Here is a 7,769-nt window from a genome sequence, read left to right on the forward strand (position 1 = left end):
GACACATGGCACAACGTTTTTTTATCCTCACCCAAGGATATTTTTCCATTTTTTGTTTAGATAGAGTGGGAGGGAGAGAGAGAGAGAGAGAAACATCGACGTGAAAGGGACACATCAAGTGGCTGCCACCGCACGACCAACCAGGGCCAGGGACAAACCACAACCGAGGTACGTGCCCTTAGCAGGAACCAAACCCAGGTCTCTCTGGACTGCAGGCCGACGCTCTACCCACTGAGCCAAACCAGCCAGGGCACATAACACAACTTTTAAACACAATAAATATAGGGAGAAATTAAGTAATATTTAAAGGGCAACAACTCAAGAAAGTGAGAACTAAAGAGGTAGATGAGGAACTGAAACCGGTTTCACCTTGAAAGCATTTGTCAAACCAGTGGGTTTACATCCTCGAGGGACCACAAGACACAGGAGACGAAGACCTGGCCTGCCCAAGGTGGGGAATGTGCTAGGAAACACCCCCACTATGCTAGGATCCCAAGGGCTATAATCTCAATGCAAAGGTGAATCAGAAGTAAACCCTTCTGAACTACAACATACTGTGAGGAAAATGCTAACTCAGGTTGGCCCTGGATGTACGGGGAGGAAAAGAACTATCTATCCTAGAATTCATAACCATATGATACTTCTCATATCAAACTGTGGGTTTGCAGCCCAAATTCACACTGACTGTATAGTTTGAAAAATGTCAGACTATACATTTTTTTAGAAATGTATAGCTTTTTTAAAAAAAAGGTCCTGGGTCAATCCAATAAGAGAATGTAACATTTGTAATTATTTATGAATTCAATGTAGTAGCACCTGAGTATATAAACAAATATTAACTGACCTAAAGGGAGAAATAGATAGCAATACAGTAATAGAAGAGGAATTCAATATCCCACTTTCAACAATGGAGAGATGATCCAGACAGAAAATTAATATGGAAACATTGGCCTTAAATGACATGTTTGAGCCCTGGCCAGTTTGGCTCAGCGGTTAGAGCGTCGGCCTGAGGTCCGGAGAGACCCGGGTTCGGTTCCCGCTAAGGGCACGTACCTCGGTTGCAGTTTGTCCCCGGCCCTGGTTGGTCGTGCGGGTGGCAGCCACTCGATGTGTCCCTTCACGTCAATGTTTCTCACTCTCTCTCCCTCCCACTCTATCTGTACAAAAAATGGAAAAATATCCTCGGGTGAGGATAAAAAAAATAAAAATAAAAATAAATGACATGTTTGATTTAACATATGACTTAATAGACATATAAGAACATTTCATCAAAAAGAAGCAGAATACACATTCTTTCCTAGCACACACAGAACATTCTCCAGAATAGATCATATGTTAGGCCACAAAACAAGTCTTAATAAATTTAAGAAGACTGAGATTATATCACATGTCTTTTCTAACCACAGTGGTATAAAACCAGAAATCACAAGAAAACTGAAAAATTTATAAATAAGTGGAGGTTAAACAACATGCTACTGAACAAAAAAAATGGGTCAAAGAAAAATCAAAAGAGAACAAAACAAAAAAACAAAACCTGAGACAAATGAAAATGAAAATACAACATACCAAAATTTATGGGATGCAACTGAAGCAGTTCTAAGATAGAAATTCATAGCAATATAGTTCATCACCAATCAAGGAAGCTCTCAAATAAACTACCTAACTTTACACCTTAAGAAACTAGGGAGGGGGAGAGGGGAATCAGTGGGGGGAAAAGGAGAAACATCTGTAACAAAAATTAATTAATAAAAAAAAGAAACTAGAAAAAAAGAAAAACAAGTGAAGCCCAAAGTTAGTAGAAGGAAATAACAAAGATCAGAACAAAAACAAATAAAATCAAGACTAAAATGATAATAGAAAAGATTAATAAAACTAAGAGCTAGTGTTTTAAAAGAACAAAAATAAAGAACAAAGACTTACCAAGATGGAAGATAAAGACTAATCAAGACTGGCTGGTTTGACTCAGTGGCTGAACATGCACCAAGAGGTAGCTGGTTTGATTCCTGGTCAGTGCACATGCCCAGTTTGGGGGCCCAATCCTCAGTGTGTGTGTGTTGGAGGGGGGTCAATGCAGGGGGCGGCCAATGTTCTCTCTCATCAATGTTTCTATCTCTCCCTCTCCCTTCCTCTCTCTCTAAAAATCAATATAAAGAAAAAATAAAAAAGACTAATCAAGAAAAAAAGAAAGGATTCAAACAAATAAAACCAGAGAGAAAAGAGGAGACATTACAACAGATGACATAGAAATACAAAGGGTTATAAGACACTACTATGAATAATTCTATGCCAACAGATTGGACAACCTAGAAGACATGGATCAATTCCTAGAAACATGCAACTTACCAAGACTGGCTCATGAAGAAACATAAAATATGAACAGACCAATTAATAGTAAGGAGATTGAATCAGAAATCAAAGCCTCTCAACAAACAAAAGCCCAAGGCCAGACAGCTCCACTGGTGAGTTCTACCAAACATTTAAAGAACTAATAGCAACACTTTTCAATTAATGACAGTCTCTGTGGCAAGTTATCCAGTGGCCAATCCGCAGCTGCTGTGTGACTGCCCTCATCACCCCCAGACGCTGCTCCCCTCCAGAGGGGAAACCAGGGCAAGGGCTCCGAGGCCGTCCTGCACGAGAGCTGGAGCAGGAACTCTCTGCAGCTCAGCAGGGTCTCCTTCATGCCCACAGACTAGATAACAAAAGTGGAAAGAGAGAGAAAACGTTATCTGAAGGGCCCGGGGTGAAAGTGACTTGGGACTGCTGAAGCCGGGGCCGTTTGGTCGCGGAAAATAAGCTAACTCGAGCCAAAGGCTGATGTTTGTTATTTAGGACGTGGAGGGATCTAACAGGAGTACAGCTGGTCCTCGAGGGAACCAAGGAATGAATGCATGAATCTCTCTCTCAATCTTTCGTGTCAGCTTCTCTGTGTGCTACGGAGCCTGATTATCCTCGAGGATGAGATATCCCATATTGTCAGGACTGGAAGCCAAGAATGAACCCAAACGGTTAAAGATTCCTGGTAGAGTCACAACATCCTTAAGATAAAAACAAATTTAAGATAGTCCACATGTATCTGATACTGAGAATTTTACCCATGTGTCTTCACAATGACAGTAATACTGTGTGATATCATAAATAAAGTCCTGACAACATCTTTACAACAAATACAATGACAAGTTTTATAAATCAGACACTTGCAGTTCCTGTACTTCATTGCATTCGGCATAAAACCGAAGAACATGTGAGTTTAGGAAATGCTTGTAAGGCCAAAGTAATGTAGTCTAATACACAGCCAGAAGAACTGGTTTAGAACCAAGGGGTGTGTGTGTTTGTGTGTGTGTACGCATGTGTGTGCATGTGTGTACATGGATCGCACTTCCTTCAGGGACTCCTCCATACATATTTGAATAAGAATTATACAGGAGTCTGAGTTTTGATCTTCGAGATGAACCTGGAGTGCAGAAAGTCTATGTTGCTGATTAAAATCATAGCCCCAGAGAGATGGGGATTAAAATTAAGGAAATAAGAACTGGTTACAAGAAATAGTTACTTCGATGGATGGTCACTCTACCTACATGGCATAATTTGGTTTGGATCTGTATTATCTCATGAATATTATTTTAACTATTAATATACAAAATCCAATGAAAATTACTTTAAGAACAATGTGAAATACAAATTTATATGCCAGTGCTGATTTGTGTTCCCTCAACTGTTTTGAAAATAAAAACAGTGATGCTTACTGTTTAATTGTAAATAGAAAAACATTACAATCATGTAATAAACAATAACCAGTGTCTGCAATCGGAGTACAGATAGAAGTAAGTGAGGCAGTCCCTTTGAAGCATAGCTATGATCACGCAATACAAAACCGCTGAGAGACTTTCCCCTCTCCTTTACAATGGAGATAAAGTACCTTATAAATGAAGGTTTTATTGGGTATCGAAAGAAAGCGAGGAGAATAAAACGACCTTGGAATGAGGTGGAATTGGTGAAGTAGAAGTATTAGTAGAACGTACATCAAAATATATGAAGATGTCAAATAAAATATTACTTGGAATGCCAGCCCGGTGGTAGTCAGCATGCAGCTTCATAGAGAGAACAAAATAATCAGACGTTTCCATTTAAGTCAGGAATGGAACGAAAAACTAATATGCCTACTGCCATAAAGTAAAGAATTTACAATTTGGCTCGTCAAAAAGCATTTCTGGATTCCAATGTAAAAGTAAAACTATTAAATTCACGTGAGAATTATCTGTGATAGTTTTTGCCCATAAAGTGGTTTTCATAACACAGATCAAAACTAATGGTGGCTAAGATCCAAGGGCTCCGCAAAGTTGGGTGTATTGAGTGCAAATCTCAATGAGAAAAATAATGGGATGATTATTAATTAGGAAAAAGGATTAATGTCTATAAAACTAATTCCAGGAACCAGAAGAAGTTCACTCAAGAAAAATGTGGACCTCTATCCACTTTTTTTTTTTTTAAAGAATTTTTTTTAATTGATTTTAGAGAGAGAGGAAGGGAGAAGGAGAGAAAGATAGAAACATGGATGAGAGAGAACATCGATTGGCCGCCTCCTGCATGCCCCCAACTGGGGATCGGGCCCACAGCCTGGGCATGTGTTCCGACTGGGAATCAGCCAGCCAAGTTGGACCTGTATCCACTCTTAAAAAACACTTTTACTGCTGGGACATATGGTAAAGAAATTATATATTGATGTTCAAGGTATGATGCTGATTTTAGAGGAATGGTTCAATTTCAGTACCAACTAGAATTAAAATCATTTGGTCAAAATACTCTTCCTTTTTCTTATAGCCTCATTCCCATATGGCTTTGCCATCACAGCTGAATGGCACACTGATGCTCATTGCATCACTGGAGGGAAGCTCCGTGAGGGCAGACGTGTCTACTTCTTCACTGTTGTACCCCAAGTATGAAGAGTATAGCACATCATTGCTGCTCAAGAAGTATTTGTTAAAAGAATGAATGAATTCCTTTGAAAGAATGAATGAATATCCTGTAGACACAGAAGTCAATGGCCCCCAAAACTTGGTAATAAAGTTACCTTCTGGGTAATAATAAATAAATACATAATAAACAAATAAAGCTAATAATAAGATATACTAAAAGACCATAACTATCTGTAAAAAGACCCAAAAGAGTGCCTATATATGTGAGAATGAGGATATTTGGGACTCCTAAGTTTTAATCAAGGCATGGAGTACAGTATCAGGGAGTTGTGAATACAAACACAGTTGCAACCAAAATATAGAAGACTATATGCCGCTGAGGGAAAACAATGTAACAGAATGGGATCTGGGAAATGAGATCAGAGATTAAGGTTTTCAATTTCTCTAACTACCTTACTAGTAAGAAAATAAGCAGCATGAGGGCAGATCATTTTTTTCCATTTGGATGAGTGGATGGATAGATGAGTGGATGGATGGATGGATGGATGGATGGATGGATGGATGGATGGGTGGGTAGGTGGATGAATGGATGGATGGATGGATGGATGGATGGATGGATGGATGAATGGGTGGGTGGATGGACAAATGGATGGATGGGCGGGTGAATGGATGGATGGATGAACAGACGGACAGATGGATGGACGGACGGACGGACGAACGAATGGACAGACGGATGGATGGATAGGGTGGATGGATGGATGGATGGATGGATGGATGGATGGACGAATGGACAGGGATGGGTGGATGGACGGACGGACGAACGGATGGATGGATGGATGGATGGATGAATGGATGGATGGATGGATGGATGGATGGATAGATGGGTAGGTGGGTGGGTGGGTAGGTGGATGAATGGATGGATGAGTGGATAAATGAATGGATGGGTGGATGGATGGATGAATGGGTGGGTGGATGGACAAATGGATGGATGGGCGGGTGAATGGATGGACGGATGAACAGATGGACAGATGGATGGACGGACGGACGGACGAACGAACGAATGGACAGACGGATGGATGGATAGGGTGGATGGATGGATGGATGGATGGATGGATGGATGGATGGATGGATGGATGGGTGGATGGGTGGATGGGTGGGTGGATGGACGGATGGACGGGGATGGGTGGATGGACGGACAGACGGGTGGATGGATGGATGGATGGATGGATGGATGGATGGATGGATGGATGCGTGGATGGATGGATGGATGGATGGATGGATGGATGGATGGATGGATGGACGGGTGGGTGGAAGGGTGGACGGATGGACGGATGGATGGATGGACGGAAGAATGGATGGTGGATGGGTGGATGGATTGGTGGGTGGATGAATGGACGAGTGGGTGGATGGACGAATGGACGGGTGAAGGATTTATGGGTGAAGGGAAGGAGAGGTGGACAGACCATTCATTCATTTATTCATGTATTGAAGAATTTGTCTGTGTTAATCCAGCATGACTCAAGAGAGAGAGTCAGTGAATATGTCAAACAGAGGGCTTCTGGCCACCAGAATGATACACTCTGTTTTGGAATAGAAACAGATCACCCAGCTCTCCCCTGGCCTTGTTCCGTTAATAGACATTTACTGACCACTTACTATTGCATAGTTCTCAAACACAATGTCAAAACTCTTTGCTGTTCATTAGGATATAAGATGAGCTGGCCGTGATAAGAAACAAAAATAGCCGAGGCCCAAGCAGGACAGAATTGCAGTTCTCTTGTACCCACATCTGGACTGCAAGGCGGCTCAGCTGCGGCGATTCGTTCCATGAAGCATCAGTGTGCTGTTCGGTTAGGTGAAGCTATGCTGCAGGGAAAATCAAGGCTGAAATCTCAGGGCTCGAGGATTCAGTGGGTTCCCCTGCTGCCCTGCTCGGGGTGGCTGTGGGGGTCTGTCTGCTCTCCGGGAGGGCTTCTTCCAAGCAGCGGCCGCCAATCCAGACTGAATCCTTTTCAGGGCACAGGGCACAGGCAAAGCCCAAGGCCTGGCACGTTCTGCCGAAGCAACAAAAGCCTTTTTGATTTGGTCAGTTTGCTCCTTGCATGGACAGTGAGGCAGCCGAGCCAAAGCCGCCTGCTCCCAAGCTCCTCGCCCCACTGCAAGAAGGACCCTGGAACAAGAGGCCAGGCCCCTGTGGGACACCCAGTGGCTGAGGAGCTCGTCCCAAACGTGGCTGCACCAGGGGGCGGTCGGGACAAAAGGTGGCGCAAGCATCAGCCCAGAGCAGTCACGTGTCACAATGGACCACAGCGCTGCCTGCTGCCAGGGCGAGTGGGCACACTGGGTGTCTGAGCTGAGATCAAGCTCTGTCTCAGCCGTGTAGCACTCAAGGTGTAGCACCCTTCCCCGGTCATCGCCTGTCCCCCAGGTATTTGCCTTCTGCATGGCCCAAGGTGGCTGCACACTCATCAGCAGGAGAAAAAGCCACTTCCCTTCCTTTAGGGAAGGAGTGTAAAAATGCACTCACTGGTCCAGCTCATGTCGCACCAGCCACGTGGCCACAGGAGGGAGGTCAGGAAGTGCAACTGTCACGGTCAGTGGCTACATACCAGGTAAAATGTGTTACTGTGGCGCAGGGGACAGACACTGGGGGCAGAGAGCAGATCGATCCCAGGGGTGTCAGCATCATTCATAAGGAGTTTTCTGGGTACTCTGGGACCCATAAAAGTTAAAATATGGGGGTTTGTGAATTTTTTTCTTTTTTGCAATTTGCAAATTACAGCTCTCTCTCATTCTCTCTCATTTCCACATGATTCTAAGGGAAGACCGAGGTGGAGAGCTGCAGCTAGACTT

This window comes from Molossus molossus, unplaced genomic scaffold, assembly GCF_014108415.1.
Source record: "Molossus molossus isolate mMolMol1 unplaced genomic scaffold, mMolMol1.p scaffold_m16_p_23, whole genome shotgun sequence".
Classification (NCBI taxonomy): Eukaryota; Metazoa; Chordata; class Mammalia; order Chiroptera; family Molossidae; genus Molossus; species Molossus molossus.